This window comes from Macaca fascicularis, chromosome 1, assembly GCF_037993035.2.
Source record: "Macaca fascicularis isolate 582-1 chromosome 1, T2T-MFA8v1.1".
Taxonomy (NCBI): Eukaryota; Metazoa; Chordata; class Mammalia; order Primates; family Cercopithecidae; genus Macaca; species Macaca fascicularis.
Genome location: NC_088375.1, coordinates 168,883,613 through 168,911,385, shown reverse-complemented (window position 1 = coordinate 168,911,385; position 27,773 = coordinate 168,883,613). Strand labels below are relative to the sequence as shown.

Sequence of the window (27,773 nt, the reverse complement as noted above, 5' to 3'; positions counted from 1 at the left end):
CTGGACTTTAATGCTGAACTTTAACTCTCGGACCTCTGCACCTTACTTAAACTGTTATACCCAAATCATAGCTGTGCTTCCTTTGGAAAAGTCAGTAGATCCCAGATGCTTGGCCAAAAGTCCCTTGACAAATTCTGTTTTGAACTAGGCAGATGCTAACTCTGACCATTTATAGTTTTTGGCAGGCTTGGTACTCAACCTATTCAACACTATTCTAAACACTTAGTATCATTCACAGCACGTGGAGGTATTTGATATGTGTTATATATTTGATAAATGTTGGTTGTAAGGGGGAAGAGAGAACAAATTCTTATATTGGCCATGAGTTTTTTTTTTTTTTTTTTTTTTAACATCTTTCTAAGGCTTACTTCTGAATGTTATCAGAAATGAAGATGTTTTCTGCCCTTCTCTACCTACGGAGTTGATGTGATATGTAAATGAACCCTTTGGAGGTAAATATGCTACACTCAAATTCACATTTTCACATCACTTTACCATTTGTAGAAGTTACTACCCAAAATCGTTTGGTAAACATGCATTGCTATAACTTATCAGAAAATTGTAAGAAAATGCAAGTTTTCAGACAATTATCAGGCCATTGGTTAATAAATCAAGTTCAGAATTCTCCAAATTCTTAGATAGAAATTTATTGACATGTAGCATAAAGGGGTTTTGGTTGGTTTCATTGTGGCCAAGCAAATTGATTCTATTCACTAGTCAGAAAGGACGTGAGTGACTCAAATTCATGTAAAGAGCTTTATATGTATTTACTCAATCTTCTAACAGCTCTCTAGAGTACATATTATTGTGCATATTGTGAATGACCACATATTACATATATTCAAGGCTATACAAAATCCTGGCAACTTCTGCTGCCAGGAAACTGTATGTCTTGGGAAACTCTATACCCCAGTATAATAAAGACTGTCAACTTTAGTAACATTACTGTTGTAGGTCTTCTTGTAGATGAAATTAGAGGATTTTTCAAACATTGTGTATGGTAATCTACATGAGCACTTTAGAAAACCAGGAGGGACTGGGGCTGGGCGTGGTGGCTCACGCCTGTAATCCCAGCACTCTGTGAGGCCGAGATGAGTGGATCACGAGATCAGGAGATCGAGACCATCCTGGCTAACACGGTGAAACCCCGTCTCTACTAAAAATAAAAAAAAAAAAAAATTACCCGGGCGTGGTGGCGGGCACCTGTAGTCCCAGCTACTCGGGAGGCTGAGGCAGGGGAATGGCGTGAACCTGGGATGTGGAAGTTGCAGTGAGCCGAGATCGCGCCACTGCGCTGTAGCCTGGGTGACAGAGCGAGACTCCGTCTCAACAACAACAACAACAACAACAACACCAGGAGGGACTCAAGGTATTTTTGAGAAAGATTGTAGGGGGAAACATGAAGATTTGAATTGCTTTGAAGCTGTTCTTTCACCTTAAATTAATCATTGTTACTTATGCTTGCTCTCCCAAAGAATGGGTTATAGCGGTGAAACCAGAGCAAGTCTACAGTTTCCCAGACTACGCATAACCCTGTTACAGTTCCAAGATTGACAATGATCCTTATTTTGAATTTTCTCTGGTGGCTGTCTATGAGATGAGCTGTACATTCTTCTGAGGTTGACATTATCAGAGGATTGCTCTGTTTCTACTTAAGGGCTGAGGTTTGAGAACAGCAGAGTTGAATTTGTAGATTTTACAAGTTTATTAAATGGCTAGGCCCAACTTTATGTTTGAAGTCAGCCAATCTCGGCCTAAAGTCTAATACAAAAGAACTTTCAAACAGGGATATGGATAAATATATCATTTCTTTAGAAGTTGTCATTCCTTTTGACACTTGAAAATATGATTAATCAATAAATAATAAAGATTATATTCCTGAAATAACCACATGAATCATGGTTGATAACATGATTATACTCTGCATGTGAAAATTAGTTTGACCTTTTCACAGAAAGAAATCACTGAAAGTAATGTTATTGTTCTATGGCACACCAAATTTTTTCCCCAACATTAAAGACAGCATGGCAGATAGAAACACATAATTCACATTACATTTAATGATTTTTAAATTTATCTTTAAAATGTTTAAATAGATAAAAATTATAAAAACTCACTGAAAAGCTTATTACCCATGTCCCAGATCCTACTCCATCTGCAGAATTAAGCATTTTTGTTTATTGGATATCCTTTCAGAGACTTAAAAAAATTTGTATTTAACTAAGACAAATACATATTCTTACATTTATTTGTTTGTTACCCAAAGGTAATATACTTTTTAAACTTAATAACATATCTTGGAAAAATTTACATGTTAGTACACAGAATGATTACCCTTAGTTTTTTTTTTTTTTTTTTTCTGCATAATAGTATTCCATTGTATGGCTGTATCTTGTTATAAAATACTTGAGCTATTTTCAATCTTCTGTCATTCCTAAAAATGTTGCAACAAATACATTTGCATATGTATTATTTCATATATTAGTAAACTTTAGTAACCGTTAGTATATTTGCTTTAATATATTCAGTATATATAATAATTGAAATGTAATAAAAATGAGATTTCTGGGTCAGAATGTACATACATTTTCAATAGGAATCTACATGACTAAATTGCCTGCCAAAGAAACTGTTTCAGTTCGTACTCCCCCAAGCAAAAGGTGAGAGGAGCTTCTAAATTTTCAAATAATTTATCCCAATTCATCTTTTCCTTTAGACTTTGCTTATTGTTGTTTGCTTAACCTCTCTCTTTTCTTTTTCTTTTTGGTATACAGAAGTTTTCTTTTTCTTACACAGTCAGATTTTTCAATCTCCTTTTAATGGCTTTTGGATTTAAGATTTGTGCCCATGTTTTCTTCTAGAAGTTTTCTTGTTTATTCTTCTGCATGAAATTTAGAAATAGCTTTTTTGATTCTAAAAAATTATATTTTGGAGTAATTACTTTAAATTTATAAATTAATTTACAACTATTGTCTTTATTATGTTGAATCTACCTGTTAAAAAACAGGGAATGTTTTTCTGTTTACGTTTTCTTTTGTGCCTTCAGTAGTCAACCAAAATTTTCTGCATATAGATAGTCACGCATCACTTAACATTATATTTGGGGAAATGTATGGTGATTTTGTCATGCAAACATAACAGAATGTGCTTATGCAAACCTAGATAGTATATCCTACTACACAGATAGGCTATATGGTATAGCTTTTTGCTCCCAGGCTACAACAGCATGTTACTGTACGGAATACCATAGACAATTGTAATACAAAGGAGAGTATTTGCGTATCTAAACATAGAAAAAGTACAGTAAAAATATGGTATAAAATGATAAAAATGATATAACTGTAAAGGGCAGCTTCATTATAATCTTATGGGACCATTGTTGTATATGCATTTATCATTGATCAAAGCATTGTTATGCAGATTATGACTCTATAGGTCTTAAACATTCTCTGCTTAGTTTATTTTTAGATATTTCGGTTTTTTGTTGTGAATGTGAGACATTTTATTCATTATGTCTACGTGGTTGTTGTTTGTATATGTAAAAGCTGTTTTTCTGTATATTGACACAATACTTATTGTTTTTAATAGTTTTCAATTGATTTGCTTGGAGTTTCCAGATACTCTCATATTTTCTACAAATAGTGAAGGTTTTACTTCTGTATTAGTCAGAATTTTCCAGAGAAACAGAATCAACAAACTGTATATATATACACACACGTATATGTTTATTATGAGGAATTGGCTCACATGATTATGGAGACTGAGAAGTTTGACAATATGCCACCTGCAACCTGGAGACACAGTAAGCTGGTGTTATATTTCTAAGCTGATTGAGTACAAAGGCTTGGGAATGCAGGGAACTGATGGTATGAGTTTTAGTCCAAGTGTGTAGACTTGAGAACCTGGTGGTCTATGGTGTAAGCCCCAGCCTGAGGGCAGGAGAAGAACCAACGTTCCAGCTTCAGGAGTCAATACGAGAGAGAGAATTCTTTCTTCTTTGGCCTTTATGTTCTAATCAGGTCCTCAATGGACTGAATGATGCCCACCACATTGTGGGGGGCAATCTGCTTTCTAAGTCTACCAGTTCAAATGCTAATCTCTTCCAGAAACACACTAACAGATATACCCACAAATAATGGTTTAACGTTTTATTGATACATAATATTTTATACATTTTTGGAGTACGTGTGCTTTTTTATGCATAGATTGTGTAATGACCAAATCAGGGTATCGGGGTATATATCACCTTAAATATTTATCATTTCTATGTGTTGGTAACATTTTAAGTCCTCTCTTTAAGCCACCTTAAAAAATACAATATATAGAATAACAGCATAGTCACCCTAGCCCACTATTGAACATTAGAATTTATTTTTTCTATTTAACATGAATTTGTACCCGTTCACCAGATTCACACCCTTCTCAGCTTCTGGTACCTGTCATTCTATTCTCTATCTCCATGTAATCAAGTGTTTTTAGTTCCCACATATGAATGAGAACATGTGGAATTCGTCTCTCTGTCCTTGGGTTATTTCACTTAACATAATGTCGTCCAGTCCTATTTATGTTGCAGCAAATGACATAATTTCATTCTTTTTTGTGGAGGAATAAAATTACATTTCAGAAATAATGTTTAACTAGATATCTGGGCATCTTGTGACTCCGTTGACATGACACAAAAATTAACCATGATTAACCTTCTTAATTCAAATGGTTAGACCTTTAATTTATTTTTGTTCTTTCTTTTTTTTTTTTTTGAGACGGAGTTTTGCTCATGTTGCCCAGACTGGAGTGCAATGGCACGATCAGCTCACTGCAAATTCCACCTCCCAGGTTCAAGCCATTCTCCTGCCTCAGCCTCCCGAGTAGCTGGGATTACAGGCTTGCACCACCATGCCCGGCTAATTTTGTATTTTTAGTAGAGATGGAGTTTCTCCATGTTGCTTAGGCTGGTCTTAAACTGCCGACTTCAGATGATTGGCCCACCTCGGCCTCTGAAAGTGCTGTGATTACAGGTGTGAGCCACCAAGCCTGGCCATTCCTTTTTCTTCTGTGCATTAACTTATAAGCAAGAATAATGTTAAAGATAGTTATGAAATTTGCAACATGGTTATATACAATTTTTTATGGAGGAATAAAATTATATTTCAGAAATAATGTTTAGATATCTGGGCATCTTGTGACTCTGTTGACATGACACAAAAATTAACCATGATTAACCTTCTTAATTCAAATGGTTAGATCTTTAATTCATTTTTCTTCCTTTTTTTTTTTTTTTTTTTTTTGAGTTTGAGACCAGCCGAGACCAGCCTCAAACCAGTGGGAGTTTGAGACCATCCTAAAATTCCCTTATTTTAGTGGAAATGCCTTTACTGTTTTATCTTTAATATGGCTTTTGGGTTGAGGTAGATAAGTTTATCTATCTCAGATCTAGAAAAGATCCTAATAAGCTCGATTAGAATCCTTGTTGAGCAAGGATTTATATGCACCTAGATAACTGGGAATTTTTTTTTTTAAATAAAAAATGGTTATCATTTGAGTCTTCTGGTTCCCAAATAGTGACACAGAAGCAAGCTGGCTCTGCTTTCCCACACAGAAAAGCAAAAACAAATATAAAGTATCAAGATAATCACTAGCAATATTCCAGAACTCAAATATGAGGAAACAGTTCCTAGGGCCACAGAGAAAAGGAAAAAATTCCAAGCAGATGGTATGAAACCCCAAAGATAAATCTGTAGCAATAATAGCTATAGAAATCTGTTAAGAGTTATGTAATATAAAATTTTTAAACTGCAACAACATAAAGTAAAAATGTGGGAGGGAGTTAAAATGTAGAGTTTTTAAATATTTTTCTGTGATTGTTTGTTTCTACTCTTTTTGTGTGTGTGATCTAACATAAATTGTCATCTCCTTAAAATAGTTTGTTGTAGCTGTAAGATGTTTTTGTAAGCTTCATGGTACCCACAAAGCTAAAACCTATAATAGATCCACTAAAAATATAAAGCAATGAATTAAAACATACTACCAGAGAAAATCACTTAACTGCAAAGGGAGACATTAAGAAAGGAAGATAGAAAGAAGTTACAGAAAAACCAGAAAATAAGCAAGTAATGGTAAGTCCTCACTTATCAATAAATATGAAAGTAAATGGATTCAATTGTCCAATTAAAACGCACAGAATAGATGAATGAATAAAGAATCAAGAACTAACTATATGCTGTTTACAAGAAACTTACTTTACCTATAGAGACACACCTAAACTAGAAGTGAATAGGCAGAAAAAGATATTCCATACAATTAGAAACCAAAAAAGAGCAGGAGTCACTAGAGTTCTATCAGATAAAATTGACTACAAATCAAAGACGGTAAAAAGAGACAAGAAGGGAACTATATAATGATAAAGGGCTCAATTCAGCAAGAGGATATAACAATCATAAATATTTATTTACCCCAAACTGGAGCTCTCAATTATGTAAAGGAAACTTTAATAAATCTAAAGGGAGAGATAGGTTGTAGTACAATAATAGTAGGGCACTTCAGCACCCCACTTTGAGGAATAGATCAATCATCCAGACAGAAAATCAACAAAGAAATATAGGAGTTAAACCGCACACTAGACCAAATATGCCTAACTAACACTAACAGAACACTTCATCCAACTGCCGCAGAATGCACATTCTATTCATCAGCACATGGAATACTCTCCAGAATAAACCATATTTTAAACCACAAAACAAGTCTCAACAAATTCAAAAAAGTAGAAATCCTATCAAGTGTATTTTCTGACCACAATGAAAACAAGCTAGAAATCAATAACAAGAGGAACTTGGGAAATACACAAACAAAGAGAAATTAAACAAAATGCTCCTAAATGACCAATGAGTGGAAAAAGAAATTAAGAAGGAAAATTTAAAATCTCTTGAAACAAATAAAAATGGAAGTATAATGAACAAAAATCTATGGAATACAGAAAACTCAGTACTAAGAAAGAAGTTTATAGCAATAAACACCTACTTCAAAGAAGTAGAAAGACTTCAAATAAGCAACCTAACAATGCACCCTTCCCAGGACCTTAAAAAGCAAGAACAAATCAAACCTACAATTAGTAGAAGGAAAGAAATAAAGATCAGAGCAGAAAGAAATGAAATTGAGACTAAAAAATCAATACAGAAGGTCAATAAAATGACAAGATGGGTTGAAAAGAAAAAAATCAACAAATCTTTAGCTACACTAATTAAGAAAAAAGAGAAGACTCAAATAAATAAAATCAGAAATGAAACAGGAGTCATAACAACCAAAACCACAGAAATATAAAGAATCTATATGAAAGGTTATTGTAAAGAACTATATGCCAACTAATTGGAAAACCTAGAGGAAACAGATAAGTTTCTGGACATATACAATCTACCAATACTGAAAAATGAATAAACACAAAACCTCAACAAACCAATATTGAGTAACGAGTTTGAGTCAGTAATAAAAGATCTCTCATCAAAGAGAGCCCAGGACTTGATAGCTTCACTGCTGAATTATAAAAAACAAAGAAAAAGTAATACCAATTCTACTGAAATACTTCAAAAAAATTGAAGAAGAGGGAATACTTCCAAACTTATTATATGAGGTCAGCATGATAATGATACTAAAACCAAATAAGTATACCATAAAGAAAAATACATGCCAATATCACTTATTAACATCGATGAAAATATCCTCAACAAAATACTAGCAAACTGAATTCAACAACACATGAAAAAGATCATTCAACATGGTTAAGTGGGATTCATCTCAGGGATGCTAGGATGATGGTTCAACACACACAAGTCAAGAAATGCCTACATTAAAAAGTCTGAAAGAGCACAAATAGACAATCTAAGGTCACACCTCAAGGCTCTAGAGAAAGAAGAACAAACCAAACCAAATAAAAGAAATAATAAAGATCAGAGCAGAACTAAATGAGATTGAAACAAAATAAAATAAAAAAATCAGTACAAAAGATAAATGAAACAAAAAACCAAGAAAAGAAAAGAAACCATCCAAATAAGCTCAATTAGAAACAAAATAGGATATATTAGAACCAATACCATAGAAATACAAAAGAGTATTCAAGGCTACTATGAACACCTTTATGCACACAAACTAGAAAACCTAGAGGAGATGGATAAATTCCTGGAAATATTCAACTCTCCTAGATTAAGACCGGAAGAAATAAAAACTCTGGACAGACCAATAACAAGCAGAGAGGTTGAAACGGTAATTAAAAAAAAATTGCCAACAAAAAAAAGTCTGGGACCAGATGGATTCATATCTGAACTCTATCAGAAATTCAAAGAAGAAATGATACCAATCCTATTGACACTTCCAAAAGATAAAGAGTGAATCCTCCCTAAACTATTCTATGACTCCTCCCTAAACTATTCTATGAGGCCAGTATTGCCCTAATATCGACATTAGGAAAGGACATAACAACAACAACAACAACAACAACAACAACTACAGACCAATATCCCTAATGAACATAGATGCAACTCAGCAAAATACTAGCTAACCGAATCCAACAGCATATAACAAAGATAATCCACCATGATTAAGTGCTTTCATACCAGGGACACAGAGATGGTTTGACATCTGCAAGTCAATAAATGTATATACCACATAAACAGAATTAAAAACAGAAATTACAGATTATCTCAATAGACATAGAGACAGCATTTGACAAAATCCGGGATCCCTTTATGATTGAAAGCCTCAGCTCAAATCAGCACCGAAGGGACCTACCTTAAGGTAATGAAAGCCATCTATGATAAACCCGCAGCCAACATTACATCAAACAGAGAAAAGTTGAAAGAATCCCCCATGAGAACTGGAACAAGAAAAGATGCCTACTTTCATCACTTCTCTTCAATGTAGTACTAGAAGTCCTACCTAGAGCAGTCAGACTAGAGAAAGAAATAAAGGGCATCCAAATCAGAAAAGAGGAAGTCAAACTGTTGCTGTTCACTGATGATATGATTGTATATCTAGAAAACCCTAAAGACTCATCCAAAAAGCTCCTAGAACTGATAAATGAATTCAGCAAAGTTTCAGGATCTGTAATGTGCACAAATCGGTAGCTCTGCTGCACACCAACAGTGACCAAGCTCAGAATCAAATCAAGAACTCAACACTTTTTTACAACAGGTGCAAAAAAACAAAACAAAACAAAACAAAAATACTTAGGAATATACCTAACCAAAGCTGTAAAAGATCCACACAAAGAAAACTACGCTACAAAACACTGCTGAAAGAAATCATAGATGACATAAACAAATGGAAACATATCCCATCCTTATGGATGGGTGGAATCAATAGTGCAAAAATGACCATACTGCCAAAAGCAATCTATAAACTCAATGCAGTTCCCATCAAAATACCATCATTGTTCTCATCATCATCTACCATCATTGAGAAAACAATTCTAAAATTCATATGGAACCAAAAATGAGCCTGCATAGTGAAAGCAAGACCAAGCAAATATAACAAATCGGGAGGCATCACATTACCCGACTTCAAACTCCACTATAAGGCTATAGTCACCAAAACATCATGGTACTGGTATAAAAATAGGCAAATAGACCAATGGAACAGAATATAGAACCTGGAAATAGAGCCAAATACTTACAGCCAACTGACCTTTGACAAGGCAAACGAAACATAAAGTGGGGTAATGGACATCCTATTCAACAAATGAGATGGAATAATTGGCAAGCCACATATAGAAAAATGAAACTGGATCCTCATTGCTCATCTTACACAAAAATCAACTCAAGATGGATCAAGGACTTAAATCTAAGACTTGAAACCATAAAAATTCTAGAAGATAACATTGGAAAAACCTTTCTAGACACTGGCTTAGGCAAAGACTTCATGACCAAGGACCCAAAAGCAAATGCAACAAAAATGAAGATAAACAGATGGGACTTAACTGAACTACAAAGTTTCTGTGCAGTAAAAGAAATAATCAGCAGAGTAAACAGACAACCACAAAGTGGGAGAAAAATCTTTGCAAACTATGCATCCGATAAAGGAGTAATATCCAGAATCTACAAGGAACTCAAACAAATCAGCAAGAAAACAAACAAACAAACAAACAAACAATCCCATCAAAAAGTAGGTTAAGAACATTAATAGACAATTCTCAAAAGAAAATATACAAATGGTCAAAAAAATGAAAAAATTCTCAACATCACTAATTATCGTAAAAATGCAAATTGAAACAACATGTGATACTATCTTACTCCTGCAAGAATGGCCATAATTAAATAATCAAAAAATAATAGATATTGGCATGGATGTGGTAAAAAGGGAGCACTTTTACACTGCTAATGGGAATGTAAACTAGTACAATCACTATGGAAAATGATATGGAGATTCCTTAAAGAACTAAAAGTAGATATACCATGTGATCCAGCAATCCCACTACTGAGTATCTACCCAGAGGAAAAGAAGTCATTATATGAAAAAGACATTTGCACATGCATGTTTATAGCAGCACAATTTGCAATTGTAAAAATGTAGAATAAGCCCAAATGCCCATCAATCAACGAGTGGATAAAGAAAATGTGGTATATATATTCCATGGAATGCTACTTAGCCATAAAAAGAAATGAAATAATTCACAGCAACCTGCATGGAGTTGGAGGCCATTATTCTAAGTGAAGTAACTCAGGAATGGAAAGGCAAACATCAAATGTTCTCACTTATAAGTGTGAATTAAGCTATGAGGACACAAAGCCATAACAATGATACAATAGGCTTCAGGGACTCGGGGGGAAGATGGTAGGAAGGTGAAGAATAAAATACTACACATTGGGTATAGAGTACACTGCTCAGGTATTGGGTTCACCAAAATCTCAGAAATCACCATTAAATAACTTATCCATGTAACCGAACACCACCTGTTCCCCAAAAACCTATTGAAATTTAAAAAAATAACAACATCAAGTCAAATACTCCAAAAGAGAAAAAAAAGTGATACATCATATCTACAGAACCAAGAACGAAAACCATATGATAATTACAATAGATGCTAAAAAGCATTTGATAAAATTCAACACCCCTTTATAATAAAAATTCTTAACAGACTGGGTATGGAAGGAGCATACCTCAACACAATAAAGGCCATATATGACAGATTCACAGCTAACATTGTACTGAATGGAGAAAAATTGAAAGCCTTTCCTCTAAGATCTGGAGCAAGACAAGGATACCCATTTTCACCATTTTATTCAACATAATACTGGGAGTTCTGGCCACAGCAATCAGGCAAGAGAAAGAAATAAAGGGCATCTAAATTGCAAAGGAAGAGTTCAAATTAGCCTTGTTTGTAGATGATATGACCTTATACTTAAAAAATCTAAAGACTCTATCAAAAACTGTTTGAATTGATAAATTAAGTTCAGTAAAATTATAGGAATGCAATATCAACATAAAAAATCAGCATTTATATATGCCAACAACAAAGAATCTGCAAAATAAATCAAGGAAGCTATTTACAACAGCTACAAAGAATATGAAATACCTAGGAATCAATGTAACCAAAGAAGTAAAAGTTCTACATAAGGAAAATTATAAAATTCTGATGAAAGAAAATTGAAGTGAACGCGAAAAATGGAAAGATATTCTATGCTTATGAATTGAAAGAATTAACATATTTAAAATGATAATATTATCCAAAACAAATTACAGATTCAATGCAATCTCTATCAAAATGTCAATGATATTCTTCATGGAAATTTTAAAAACCCTTAAAATTCTTACGGAAGCACAAAAGACTTTAAATAGTGAAAAGAATCCTGAGCAAAAAGGACAAAGCCGGAGGCATCACACTGACTTCTAAATATGCTATAAAGCTATAGTAACCAAATCAGCATGGTACTGGCATAAAAACTGACACAAAGACCAAGGGAAGCGAATAGAGAACCCAGATATAAATTCACATATTTACAGTAAATTCATTTTTGACAAAGGTATCAAAAACATGCAATGGGAAAAGGACAGCTTCTTCAATAAATTGTGCCATGAAACTGAATAACTATATGCAGAAGAGTGAAACTAGACTTCTATTTCTCATAATATAAAAACATAAAATCAAAATGTATCAGAGACTTAAACTGAAGATCTGAAACTATGAAACTAGTAGAAGAAACTATCGGGCAAATGCTCCAGGACATTGGTCTGGGCAAAAAATTTTGGGGGTAAGACCTCAAAAAGCACAGCAATCAAAATAAAAGTAGACAAATGAGATTGTAGCAAGCTAAAACAGTTTTCTGCAGAAAAGAAAACAATCAACAAAGTGAAGAGACAATCCATAGAATGGGAGAAAATATTTGCAAACTATCTGACAAGGGATTAATAACCAGAATGTGTAAGGAACTCAAACAACTCAAAAGCAAAAACCCCAAATAATCCAATTTAAAAATGGGCAAAAAAGCTCAACACACATTCTCAAAAGTAGACATATAAATGACCAACAGGCATATGAAAAAATGTTCAGCACCACTAATCATCAGATAAATGCAAATCAAAATCACAATGAAATGTAATTTCATCCCAGTTGAAATGGCTCTTATTAAAAAGGCAGGAAATAATGGATGCCACTGAAGATATGGAGAAAGAGGAACCTTCATACATAATTGGTGGGAATGTGAAATAGTAGAGCCACTATGGAAAACTGTATGGAGCTTCCTCAAAAAACTGAAAATAGAACTACCATGTGATCCAGCAACTCCACTACTCTGTATATGTCCAAAAGAAAAACAAAATCAGTATGTGGAAGAGATATCTGCACTCTGTCTATTGCAGTACTATTCAGAATAGCCAAAATACAGAATCAAACTATGTGTCCATCAGTGAAAGAATAGATAAAGAAAATATGGTCTATATATACATTGCCATATTTTTTAGCCATAAAAATGAGGAAATACTGTCATTTGCAGCAACATGGATGTTACTGGAGGTCATTATATTAAGTGAAATAAGCCAAGCACAGAAAGAAAAATATTGCATGTTTTTACTTGGACTTGGGAGTTGAAAAAGTGGATCTCATTGAGGTAGAGAGCAGATTGGTAGTTACCAGAGGCTGGCAAGGAAAGGGAAGAGGAAAAATGAAGAGAGGCTGATGAATGGGTACAAATACACATTTTGATAGATGAAAGAAGAAAACCTTGTGTACCTTGTGTTTGATAGATCAGTAGGGTGACTATAGTTTACAGTTATCTATTGCATATTTCAAAATAGCTAGAAGAGAATAATCAAATGTTGCTAGCATAAAGAAAAGACATTTAATGTGATGGATACTCCAATTACACTGATTTTATCTTTACAATTTATATAAATGTATTAAATTATCACATGTACCCCCCCAAAAATGTTCATCTGTTATGTATCAATAAAAAATTAAATTAAATTAAAAAGTGAAAAACTCTCAAAAATGGCTATTGAATTTTTCAGATGCCTTTTTAATGTCTCTAGAATAAAAATTTTATGGTTCTTTCTATTTCGATCTTTCCCTATGATTATTTACCTGAAAAACTGCTAACATTGAATTATGCTTATATTCTTGGATTTTGAATTTAAAAGTAAGACTGATCTATAGGTTTCCTTTATGTGTGTCCCTTATTAAATTTTAGTATTAATGCTAAATACTTTATAAAATTTAATTGAAATTATTCCTTCTTTTTTACACTTTTTAATAGATTAGATATAATGAGAATTATCCATTCTTCAATGGTTTGGTAAAATTTCCTTGTAAAATTCATATTGGCTTGGTTACTCATTGGAGGAGGGCAAGGAATCGACAATTTTTTTTAACTTTTTCCCTTTGGATTTTCTCTGTCTTCTAAGGTCAGTTCAGGTTATTTATATTTCCCACTAAAAATACCCATTTAACCCAGATTTTCAAATGCATTTGCATATAGTAGAGCATGTACTGTCAATTGGGGCAATATGTCTCTGATATTATAATGGTCAATTTCTCTCATTAGGGAAAAATAAAATTTTCTTGGGAAGCAAAAATGAAAAAATGAGGAACATTATAACAGATTAAAGTAATCTTTAGAATTACATTAACATTCTTTATTTCTATGTTTAACCCCTTTTAATTTCTTACAGTGTATATTTTTTTGATTAATTTAACAATTATTTTAAATATTAAAAAGGCTGGCTTTTCAAATTACACATTAGCTCTAATCACCTTCCTTTCCTAACTCATTTATTAATTATTCTAAATTGTTCATTTTTTTTTCTTTTAGTTTCCTTCTGTTTAATAGTTGTTTTTCTAACTTTTTGGTTGGTGCATAATTCATGAATTAAGCTTAAGCTGTATCACATAATTCTTTTCAGTAGTGTTTTCATACCTCATTATTTTCAAGAAATCCTACAATTTTTGTTCATAGTTACTTAAGAGAGTTTTTTTGTTTAGAATTTTCAGGTGGAAAGATTTTTATTTTTCTGATTTTTCTATTGATTTCTGTTTTTATGGAATTGTCATCATATAACATTGTCCCTAATTTCTTATTTTTGCATTTTATCTTTATGGTTTAATAAATGGCAATTTTTATGAATATAATATTAGCCCTTAAAAAGAATATGTAATCTCTACTTTAGAGGTAGAAAGTCTGATATATCTGGAGTTGACTGAGGGAGGTGATTAAAACTGTCCTATTGTTGCTCTGTTGCTTTCCATATGTCTTTATATCTCTTGTAATAAAACTTATATATACAAGTTTCTGTTGTGTATTTGGCTCATAGATATTTATAAATTTCACATCTTCATTGTGATTTTTACTTTTTATATCATAAAGTGCTTTTCTTTGCTTTATTTAATACTTGTTTGTTCTGAGTCCAACTTGTCTGAAATTAAAATCACGAGTTCCACTATATTATTACTATACCTTTGCCATGTGTTTGGGTGGGGGGAATGTGGATGGGTATTATTTGGGTAAAACTTTGCTCTTCCTTTAATTTTCAACCATCTGAACTTTTTTTTCTTCAATGTGTATCTTATATATAGCATGGAGTTTTGGTTTTAATGCAATTTGAAAATCCTTTAAAAAATAGCTTAAAATGTGTATTGACTGAAAAATATTTGTCTCAATTCTTTGATATATACATAGATACGTGTGTGATTATACATGTATGCATGAATTTATGGTGCCTCTGATATTTAAAGTGTGCATTAAGGTGCAAATTTTCTCTCTAGCTGCTACCTTTATAATTCCATCTTTATATAATACTCATATTCTTTATTGTTTTGGATATAACTATTAGTTATGAGCAATGATAAATTGGTATGTATCCTCTTCTTTTTCCCCCACTGCGTTTCATCAGCTGTCATATTTTGTTTAAAAATTACATTTTTTAGTGTTTATCTTTTTATGTTATGTATGCTTACTCTACTACTTGTATGTCAGCTTTAAATGACATTTTCAACCTAAATAGTTACAGGTGAGTCAATCAATGAACTTATTCTAATTACCACCACCTTTTATTCTTTCCCTTCCCAAGATTGTGATTTGTGTCATTTCTATATTTTCAAAACCTATAGCATTCAAACTTTTTTGTAGTATTAGTTTTATAGTAAAAATACATTCAGTGTTCACCACCAGTCATTTTGAGAAAGTTTTCCCATTTTTATTCTAGTATATCCCCTTATGAGAGGAATATTCTTTGAGTTCTAATGTTTAAAAATATGACATTTATATATGATGAAAAACTAGCTAGATGTAAAATCCTTAGATCATATTTTTTCCCATGAGAATGTAATAAGTTTTGCTTCCATTGTCATTGGAACAAAAGCCCATTGTCATTAGGCTTTGAATGTTGCTTTCAAGAAGACTGAGGGTAGGTTGATTTATTTTTCTTTCCCCAATAATTGATTGTTTTGCTTGCTGCTTCAAGGGTTCCTTACGTATATATAAAATTCAATAATTTGTTCAATCATTATGAATCATTTTTTCTACTACATGGTATTTATGTTGCACATGTAGATTGAAGTCTTTTTTATCAATTTCAAGAAAGTTATTTTATAATTTTGCTTAAAACGATTTGCTCTGTTCCACAAATAAGGTTTTCTTCTTTAGAGACTACAATTATGTGTGTGTTGCATTTCATCTATCATTATCAGTTTCACACAAATAATTTTGTTTGCTATGTCTTACTTATCCACAATACTTATTCCTCTTTTGTGTTTCTTCCAATATTGCTTTCATTTCTGTCATGGTTTGCTTTTCGTCTTCTTTCTATTAAAAAAAATCAACTAATTTCATCCTTCTCATCTCTCTCTTGAGTTTCTTCATTTGTGCTTTTTGGTTTTCCTTAATAGATGATGTTTATTTCTTAACATAGCAACAAATATGCTTCTTTTAGAGAAACTACACTGCGTATGAATAAGATCGAAGACTCTAGAACAAGATTAACTGGGTTTAAATACTGGGTCCTCCTCTAACTGTGTGATCTTGAGTGTTACTTAACTTGTCCCTTAGGTCTTTAAATCTATATAATGGTAATAATAATAATAATATCTAATTTACAGAGTTGTGTTAAGAATCAATTGAGTTCATATCTCTACAAAGTGGTTAGAATATTGCCTGGCAACAGTAAATACTATGCTAAAGTATTATTAGTTTTTTTCTTGCATTGCAAAATTTATAGTCATAATTTTAATTGTCTCTATGACAACACTTTTTCCCCTCATCTATTAAAAAGTTTTGATGCTCATTTTCTGAATTTTAAAAATAGTATGTCTGTATCTGTGTTATGCCAGTTTCTTCTTTATCACTGCTCACTACTGAATGAATTATTTTTCTGGTCAAAGTCCTCAGAGAAAGTTACTGACGTGGAGGTTGCAAAGTGGCTTTCCTGTTCTCAAAACAAATAGCTCCCACTTAATGATCCCCAATAATTGACACCTCCGTCTACCCATGCCCATAAAATCCTCCCACATTGACTCTGGACTTAGCTACATGACTTGGTTTAGCCAATGGGACATTAGCAAACATGACACATACAGAAGCTTGAACCTTGAAAGGGTGTGAACACTAGAGCATGAACACTAGGCCACCATTTCTGTTGTTATTGGGAACATGTCCACCTCCATGTGAAAAAGCCTGACTAGTTTCCTGGGAAAAGGCCCTAGGTGTACAAGCCATCCTTTCAGAGATCCAGATTTGTGAGTAAGACCTGCTGATACCACATGGGGCAGAGATTAGCCACTAAGCCCACACAGCTGAGCCCATCCCAATTTTTCATCTCACTAAATTGTAGGCAAATCACTGGTAGTTTTTTAAACCATTGTTTTGGGTGGCTTGTTATGCAGCAATAGATTATAGATTCATTTTTACTGTTGCCTCACAGGCAGATTGCTTTTAGTAGTTATGGCATCTTTGTATACTCACTTCCTCTGAGACTTTGAAGGGAATTAGGTCCAGAAGATCCTTTTCCCGTAGTTCTCTGCTCCCCAGTTTTTACAAAGAGGGAATAGGACTTTTACGTTTCATAGTGATTTGATCAGCTTCAAGCATTAAAGTTTTGCTGACGCTGAGATCTGCTGCTACCTTGTTTCTGGAAACTCCCTGTGTTTCCTTTCATCATCCATATGTATGTGTCTCTTTTGCCTTCCTTCTGCTTCTGCTCCAGTTTTTGAGAGACATAGCTTTTGCATTTTATGATATACCTCTCATTTCCCAGAAAACATATTTTTGCTGGCACTTTCTGATATTTCTACTGCTGGTTCCCATTGCCTCTCCCTGGGCCTTTTCCATATGACTTCTGCCCAAACTCAGCTGCTTTTGGCAACCTTTAGAAGCGCTTTGGAGTTTGTAGGTAAAATCTGTATAAATTTGTTGAAAACGGTGTTTGACACTTCTTTTCCATTCTCTTTGTTAGTTGATGTAATTTTTAGAAAGAGATGAGAAAGATGCTTAGAAAGCTGACATCATTTTCTACTGGAATCCATGTAATAATTCTTTTTGCAGTTACAACTCTTTGGACACATTTTTCTGAAGATGATGTAATAACCTTGGGAGGCTTAGTAATTATTAATACCTTTCAAATTTCTCATATTCAAAAAGGGGCAGCATGATGCTTAAATTGGTTCTTTTTTTCCCCTAGATTGATCAATTTAGATTCCTTACACTCTCTTTAGGCAATGGTTGCCTTATATTTAATACATCTGACTAATTAATCCTAACTGTAGTTCAGAAAAAGAGATTACATTGTCATCATTTTACAGATGAAAACTGTGAGAACAATGACTACATTGCAGATTTTGTTGTCTTCCTTTCAGGTGCTTATTGCCTCACTATTATTAATTTTGGCTTTGGGCTCAATTTCAAGGTTATGGATGAGGTAGATGGCACAGTGTAAGCAACAGGTCCAAAAAGACAGAATAACCAGCGAACACTTGGTAGCATCTCTGATGTGGGGAAATGGGTGTTTTACACTCCAAAGGCTAGTGTTTGAATATGTTTCCTCCAAAACCATGAAGGGGAAAGTTCATTAAGTTCCCACACTGATAAGCTCTTAGACATGCCTTTCAACGTATAGGCATGTAAAGCTATTTTGGGTGAATGGGTGAATAGTAGGTTACTATGTTATTGCCCTTCTTTGGGAGGTCCCTATTTGTCCTTTAATACACAGTTCAGATGAGATTTAATTCCCTGACCTGTTCCTTCTCTTACATATAAAAAATTGCTTAAGCAATTGGTATGTGCTTCTGTTGTGAAATACTTGTGTTGTTTGTCTCGGGCTTTCATAGTTGGTTCTCCTACTAGGCAGTGAGCTCCTTGGGTGCAGAGACTATGTTCTAATTGACTCTGCACCTTCAGCTTCTGCAAAGTGCTCAGTGCAAAGTAGGTGTGCCATGATGTTTATTGGAATAAATCTATAAACAGGCAAATGTTATCTGTTAAAGTCATTTTGGTCTCTAGCTAGTGTAGTAGTTGGATAGGCAAAGTTACTTCATGCCTATCTTCCTCCTCTTTTTCCTTGCCAGCTTCCTTCTTTTTTTCTCTGACTGAAAGGGTTAGACAACCGGGGAAAAGGAAACTGTGCTTTCCAGCATACCTCTCGCACTCTACACACACACACACACACACACACACACACACACACACACACACACACACACACACACACACAGACATACACACACACACACACAGGACTCCACCCTGTTGCATTTTTAAAGCAGGCTCAATGAGGTTCCGGAGTGCCTGTTGCTCCATCACACGAATTCCCAAGTTGTGGGACCCATCTTCATGGGTGTCTTGGTGGAGAATCTCTTGGGAGGTGATCTGACCTGTTGGTTCAGGAGCACTGCGCATATTCACTCTGGAGCCCCTTTGTGCAACAGGAGACCAGCGGACTCCCACGGTCCCACTGGCTCCTTCCACGTAATGTGCCCCGCTGACTCTCTCGCCTCCCCCAACACGGGATCTGCGTTCCCTGCGCCCCAGTCCCTCTTTGTGCAGCCAGTAGCTGCAGAGCTCTTCGTCCTGTATTCATGGCAGATGCACAGCGAGTGACTGACACGTTTCAGGGACGGCGAATGGGAAAGAGCGCGGGCGGCCGGGGGAGGGGGTGTAGTGGCAGACGGCCGCTGGGATTATGAATGGGGGCTGGGGGGCCGGCGAGTGTGGGGTTCAAACCGGGATTTTCGGTTTCTGGCTTTGGATAGGCACGCAGGGCTGTGTGTAATCCTTCAGCTCTGGTGGTAAGGGAGATGCTGTGAGCTCCCAGCTGGGAGAGAGGGTTATTTTGCAAAACTCCCCTGGTACCGTGCCCATAGAATATTGCAGGAGGTCTGTGAGGTAGGTAGGGAAAGAAAATAACCTGGGAGGGCAATGGGAGAGGGCCAGACGACTGGGGACGGCGTGCTTTGCACCCTAGAATTGACAGGTGGTGGTCTCAGCAGTTACAACCTACTACACAGCATCTCATCCGTGCGATACGGTCACATTGTTTTTCCCCGCACCCGGCTGAAGAGCGCAGCGCGGCCGACCAAGTGGCATCCGCGAGCTGTCTCTTCCGGGGGGCGGGGGTGGACAGTAGGGAGAGGGGGTTTAAAGGGCCAGAGGAGGAGGGAAGAGCTGAGGGGCGCGTCGCCAGCGCCTGTGTCTCCCTGGCGCGGGTCCCCCAGGCTAGCCCGCTGGCCCGTCCGCGCGCGCGCTCCGCAGCCGCCCCCGGCCCGCGCGCCCCTTCCCGGGGCTCCTGGCCTCTCCTCAGCGGCTGCAGGCTCTTCGTCGCGGGCCGGGCTGCACGCGAGCGCCCTCCGGGCAGACTTTCGTCCCCCCTCCCCCGGGAGCGCGGAAGGCTCACTCCCAGCGCACGGTCTACCCGCGCCGGGTGGAGTCCCGGCGTCCAGAGAGCTGCGGCCGCGGCTGTGCAGCAGAGGCGCCTCGGGCAGGAGGAGGGCGGCTTCCGAGAGGGCAGCCTGAGGTAAGGGCTGCCTAGGAGGCTGCGGGTTTATTTTTCCTCATTCTCTTACTTCATCACACACCGAAGCCGTAATGGAGAGTGTGGGGTGCTGTAGGACTGATGGGGGGCGAAGAAGGAATGGGGTCGGCGGGCCTGGATGGTCGTATTGACGGCGTCATTGTTGCCCCTTGTAGAAAATCCGCCAACCGGCCTCTAGCCTTTCGCCCTCATCTTCTCTGCCTCGGCTTCCGCCTTTGGACTCTTGACAAGTCACTGGGGAGGAGAGGAAGGAGAGAGGCTAAGGGAGAATGGAGAGAGGCAGAAGGATTCAGGGCTTGGAAGCCCTGGACTAGGTGACGGATGGGCGCGCGGTGCCCAGTGATTGACTGCAGGCGGCAGGCGCGGAAGGGAGCCTGAACTACCCAAGAGTTTGCTGGGCTGAGGCTCCAGGATGGTCCTGCCTGCCCTGGTGGCTGGGGCACCAAGGGGGGCGCACTCAAGCCTCGGCATCATCAAGGCTCTGCCAGGAACTTTTGGGAAGCTCTGTCTGGTGTTTGGTTAGGGGGCTTGGACCTTTCTAAGCTACAAGAGTGTTTTGGGGAAGGAAGAGGCTCTCCTCCTTCCTCCCGTCACTTTCCTTGATGCCTACTCTCTTTTTCCATCTTCCTGCTTTGCCTCCTTCCTTCCCGTTTTTCACAGGCCACCTTCCTTGTGCGGTACTTCAAACACAAATCGGAATCCACTGTGGCCAACAGCTTTAAAGCGTGTATAAGGAGGAGCGCACAGAGGAATCGCTCTTAATTACAGTGGTTATATATACTTGTGTGTGTGTGTGTGTGTCTGTGTCACACACGTGCCTGGGATAATTTTTAGCAAGACTTTGAGATTGTCACCTAAAATTACATTGTACTTATATTAGGTTTACATCATAATTATATGATGCCACTGAACAGATATGGTAACTCTATGCAGTCTACATCTTAGATCTGAGATATAACTGTTCTTTGAATCACATGCATCTTTTAATTTCAAAGATTTCCAGCTGCTGGAAAATTCTTGGCTACGTTATAAGAATCAAAGGCACATTAAGCATAAAAAAAGGTAATAAAAGTCCAGATGCTATTTTTATTAGTAGATCATACTCCCCCCTCCCTTTCCTTTTGCTAAAAACTGTTATTATACCAATTATATTCATAAAAACAAAACAAATTTGGAGATTTCCAAGTGTTTTTACCTACAACCTGAAGTGTAGGTAGGGGTCTGGAATTTATCTGTACACGAATTGACAAGAAGATAGATAAGGCCAATGATTTCACTGCAGGTAAAGGAAGTTGAGCTTCTTCTCTCTCAGGATACCTCATTTCTTGACATCCCAAGAGAGAAATCCCCTGAAGGTCAATAAGTATAACATTGGCCTATTCAACTCTTCAAATCAATACTTGTAGGACTTGACTGCAATATATTTGCTGGCTGTTTCTATTCTTTTTCATTTTCTAAACAACAGCGTGCCAATTTTGTTAATTTACAAAAAATAAGTAAGATTGTTAAATGGACTGGAATTGTTGAGATGGCTTGATTGATGCATTGAGGCTGTTTATCTATATATCTATCATCCTTCTATTTTCCTTATTACAGTTGGGAGCTAAACAATGTTGCAGTGTGTCTACTTGTATTTTTATCAGCTGATTTGCTTTTCAGTTTCTGTGGCTTGGCATATTTTGCAAAAATGAATTCTTTTAAATTTCACTAGAGAGTAACCTGTTAGATATACTTGTTTGCTTTCAAAATAGTACTGTTTTTGATTTGAGGAATAAGAAATCAATCATACATGGTTTTCTGATCTTGGAGTCCTTCGCCTATCTAGAGACAGGTATTTAATAGTAATAGGTACTGTGTATGTACGAGTAAAGGTTTGTTTGATGAAGATACTGGACACAGAAATAATAATTCCATTTTGGTTTACAAATGGAATACTTAAAATCATGAAGAAATAAAGAGTTCTAGGTTACTCTTAATATCTTACTTGACTTAATTTGGCTAAGGAGCAAGAGGTATATGGCGAGGTTTTCAGTTAGAAAGATTTGGGGGTTGATAATTTATTATCATGTCATACAATTTCACCCATTTCTATTTCCAAAAACCTTCAAGCAGCATAGTTTGGAGGTGTAGGATGTTGCTGACCACAAAACAAATTAGTGCCTTCAGGCACTGGCTATTGTAGACACCATGTGGTAATACAGTGGACACTGTGATGTGCCAAATCGTTCTTCAAGGAGGGACTTGTTGCCCCAGCTTCTGAGAGTGTGGTCAACAGACGGCCTTCAATGGTCAGACTCTTCAGGGATTGCCTGAGCTGTAGAAAGCTCCCTTGTCCTTGTTTCCACTGGAAACACCCCTTTCCAGTGCAGCTCACATCCAGTGGCTGATCCATGTGGGAGTATAAAGATTGGGCCATCGCAGCACAACTCTGGAAAACTCTGAGGGATCTTTCTAGCTCTGGAGCTCCCTGAGGGCTTGCATTGCAGCTCTACTTCTCCCTTTGGTCTTTTCTGTTTCTTTCCCCATCCTTCCTCAGGTGTGGATAACAAGGCGGTTCCTAATAAAATAGGGCTTTGAACTTCATTTCAGAATTAGCTTGCCAGGGAAACCAACCTGTGACGATGTTCCTACCACATACATTCATTTTGCCAGTTTTAATCCATTGGTCTTTTGAAATGTGGTGTTTCAGCCATCAAATATGGTATAGAAAATGCGTATGTGGAAGGAATTTATAGTTGACAGTTTCTTTTTATTCCAACACTTGAAAAATGTTATGTCACTTCATTTCACAGGCCTCCCTGGTTTCAATGAGAAATTTGTTGTTGCTTGAATTGATGCTCCCTTATATGCAATGCGTCATTTCTCTCTGGATAGTTTCAAGATTATTTCCTATATCTTTAATTTTTGGAAGTTTGATTACGATCTGTTTTGGGATGAATTTCTTTTGGTTTGTTCTGTTTGGGATTTGATCAGGTTTGTAATATGTAGGTTTGTCTTTCACCAAGTTGGGAGATTCTTAGGCATTATTTCTTCAAACACAAAAGTATTTCAGCCCCACTCGCTTTCTTATCTCCTTCTGTGACTCCAATGCTATGAAAGTTGGATCTTTTGTTGTTGTCCTACAAGACCCTCAGGCTGGGTTCATCATTTTTTTTCCTGGTATTTTCTCTTTGTTAAAATAGAAAACATTCTGCTGATCTGTTTTCGAGTTCACTGATTCTGTCCTCTGTCTTCTCCACTACGGAGTCCATCTAGTATTTTATTTTGATTACTGTATTTCTCAGCTCAATAATTTCCATTTGGTTATTTTTGCAGCTTATGCTTATTTGCCGAGACATTCTACTTTTTCATTAGTTTCTAGGGAATTTGTATTTGCTTGCTGAAACATTTTTTTGTTTTTTTTTGTTTTTGAGACAGAGTCTTGCTCTGTCACCCAGGCTGGAATGCAGTGGCACGATCTTGGCCCACTGCAAACTCTGCCACCCGAGTTCAAGCGATTCTCCTCCCTCAGCCTCCTGAGTAGCTGGGACTATAGGCGCGTGCCACAATGCCCAGGTAATTTTTTGTATTTTTAGTGGAGAAGCGGTTTCACCATTTTGGCCAGGATGGTCTCGATCTCCTGACCTCATGACCTGTCTGCCTCAGCCTCCCAAAGTGCTGGGATTATAGGCTTGAGCCACCGTGTCGAGCCTGAAACATTTTTAGAATAAATGCTTTGTAATCTTTGTCAGATAATTCCAACATCTGATTCACTTAAATGTTGGTGTCACTTGATTGTCTTTTCTCATTCAAGTTGTGGTCATATTTTGGACATTTTAGCTATTATGTTAGAAGGCTCTGGGTTTCTATTTAAATCTTGTATTTTAACAGATAATCTCTCTGTTTAGGGTTAGCACACAGATCCTGGCCTACTTTTGTGGGCAGTGGTTTCAATGACAATTTAATTTCTAGAGACTTTGGGGTGCTGTTAGTCTGCCTAGTTTGTTTGGTGCTTCTGGGCCTCCCACTGAACGCTGCTGATGCCACCTGAAGGGGAAGAAGAAACCTCCCCAGGCCAGGCCCCATGGTGCCTCTAGGTCAGGGAAGTGTCTCTAAGTGACTTTCAGTCTTGCAGAAATGAGGAGCAGTCTTAGGCCTGGAACTTGTTGTGGCAGGATTCCTGGTGCCAGTGCTTTGAGGCCACCTAGTATTGTCAAATGGACCCCAGTTAGATGCAGACGAGGAATAAACCTACCTAGATCATTTTCTACTACCAGGTTAGGAGTCGGGAGACTCTGGGCCTGCTGTTGAATAGAGAGTTGGAAGACACCCACTGCCCTACTGCTCTATTGTTCCTCCAGTCCCGAGGTCACTAAGCAGTCCATCTCCCTCTTGCTACCATTCTCAGTCCTCCTTGAGATGCCCCTTGCATTATTCTTATTTTTTACTTTACAATTTTTTTTAAAGTTTTAAAAATTTATTTATTTATTTATTTATTTATTTATTTATTTATTTATTTAGAGTTTTGCTCTGTCACCCAGGCTGGAGTGCAGTGGTGCAATCTTGGCTCACTGCAACCTCTGCCTTCCGGGTTCAAGCAATTCTCTGGTCTCAGCCTCCCAAGTAGCTGGATTACTGTCTTCTCCACTACGGAGTCCTCTGTCTTCTCCACTACGGAGTCCACCTGGCTTCTCCACTACGGAGTAACACCACACCTGGCTAATTTTTGTATTTTTTTTTGTTTTTTTAGTAGAGACTGGGTTTCACCATGTTGGCCAGGCTGGTCTTGAATTCCTGACCTCAAGTGATCCACCTTTTCTTGGCTTCCCAAAGTGCTGGGATTATAGGCGTGAGCCACCATGCCCAGCCACATATGCTTTTAAAAAACACTCTAGTTTTAATCCTCAACCACATAATACATTACTATCACTGAAAATACTAGTTTGATTGTATTTCCCTGTAATACATATTTGTTGTGGAGACAGAGTTTAAACCTTAGTTCAAGATAGCTTAGTTAAATTAAGTTAGTTAATATTAATGTAATTGGAGAATTAAATGTCAAGTCATACCCTGTCAGTAGAGTCTAAGACAAAAATCTTGGTATGTGACATTTACTCTATGAAACATTTTTTTTTCAAGTTATCTTAATCCATTTGAAAAATATTAGTACTTCTTATTTATTGCCATCTTTGTGGGAAATACTAAAAAATCCTTTATCCCATAGACACTTTAACCTTAGAGAAAGTAAATGACATTATTTCCATAAGCAACTTGCTGATATTTTGAATGGATTAAGGAGCAGATACCAGGATTCTGTCTTTGGCTGTCCTGGTATATCACAGTGCTGACTCATAGAATTATGGCATTTTTAGTACTGAAAGTGATCTTAGAGATCACCTATTTCAACCTTATTGTTTTATATTTTAGAAAACTGACATGTTAGAAAGTCATAAGGGAATCTAAGTTCCTTCAGTTCAATGATGGCAGGGCTTGTTTATTCTGAGTTCTTAGAATTTCCTGATTTGATATTTTCTTTAACAAATCAGAATTGCCTTCCTTTGAGAAGGCTTATTAAAAAACTATTGTGAGGTATAATCTTTCAGTACCTCTTTTTTAAAAAGAAAAAATACTTCAAGAAGTTGGGAGGACATGATTTTTTTTTAAATAAAAAGTAGGCTTCTTTGAAAATCTGAGGGACATATGGATCAATTATCCAGAAAAATGAACATATAGTCAAAAATTTGCATTCAATATTAAGTATTTACGGATTCCTAGGAAAGACCTCCAGATACTGTTTTGTGTTATACTTATGCATTAACTGCGGATTGTCTTTGTTGGGGAAAGTGATAAGGATAATGACTTATTTTATAGTCTGAGTCAGCCTTAAAGGCCTGTGGATGGTGGCAGTTGTCCTGGGCATGGCACATTGGTATGCTGCAGGATTTGTCTCCCTGTAGATTCTAGAGTGGCAGTAGGTGAGAAGGATGTAGCAGGACCAGCAGGTGTTCAAACACACTGACTGTGCGAAATACAAACAGGCAACTCAGCCCACAGGGCTTGCTCTCTCCTCCCCCATAACACACACACACACACACACACACACACACACACACACACACTTACAACATATATTAAGATTCCTTAGAAAGATTCTCCATCTGTTTCTTTCTGCTCTCACCTTCTTACCATATGGAGAAACAGTGTCCTTTTGAGAGAATTCTCTCTTTTTCTGATAAGGCTGCTCTGGTGGTCATTTAAAATCAATTTCACCTATATCAAATGTTAAGGGCTGAAAAAAGAAAGATTAAAGCAGCATTTGCTGTATTTACTGGGGGGATTTTTCTAAGGGTAAAAACAAAACCACATCCATGTTTTCCTTATATCATGGATAAAAAAAATATTTAAGACCATAGAATAATAACTGAATTCAGAGATCAGGAGGCAAGGCCAGTATTGAAATTACTTTTAAAGAGGCTGCCTATATATACTTAAAGGAAGTTCTTATATATATCTCTGTGACTAGTACAGCTCCCTGGATGAGAAATAAGACTGAATTGTTTTGCAGTGTCATGAAGTATACCAGAGTGAAAAACTCAATGCAGAAAAATGGGAATGTTGTACAAAAAGATATAATAGAATGAGGCAGTTTTTTTTTTCTGGTTAATAACCCTAGAAAGCACTGTGTAGGACTTCTATTTGCAAGGTTACACTTTAGTAACTGAGTAAGTGAGGACTGGGAACTGGAAGTCCTGAGTTCCAGTGCTGCTATTTATTGGGTCAGCGACATCCTGTGTGTAAGCCTCAGGGTGTAAAATAAGGCTAACTTATGATAATCTCTAAAGTTCTTTCCAGCATTATCATTTGGTGAAACTTCAGATTAGTGGATATTGTTCGACAAAACATTTGAGGCATTTTGTGATAGGCCTGTGCAATTAAGTATTATCCATAAGAAAGATCTCCAGGAAGTTAATATTTGAATTTGAAATTAGTATTATATCTTGACATGGTCAGAATTGGCAACAGTATGAGTGGTCACAGTTGGGTTAAGACTATCCAACTATATGGTTATAGAACATAGCACAAAGCACAATTTGGGGAACAAACATTTTGTTGACAATGATAATGACAATGGTCATGATGCTAATATGGATGGCACTAGATTTAACTGGACTGGAGGTGTGGTAGATACTGTAGATTGGCTGAATATCAATTCATCCCCTTTCTCTCTCATCTTCCTCTGCTATACAAAGTGGAAAGCAAAACATTCAATTTTCCAGCCTCCCTTGACAAAGATTAGATGA

General features: G+C 36.6%; 1 protein-coding gene across 2 annotated transcripts in view; it reads left to right on the top strand.

The window, feature by feature from the left end:
• Window positions 1-20,380: 20,380 nt before the first annotated feature.
• The window catches only part of PDE4B (phosphodiesterase 4B), a 589,505-nt gene continuing 582,112 nt past the window's right edge, over window positions 20,381-27,773 (top strand). For both annotated transcript variants that reach the window (XM_074004574.1, XM_005543133.5), the window contains exon 1: window positions 20,381-20,475. The gene's annotated coding sequence lies outside the window, so the exon portion shown is untranslated. The remainder of the gene's footprint in view (window positions 20,476-27,773) is intronic.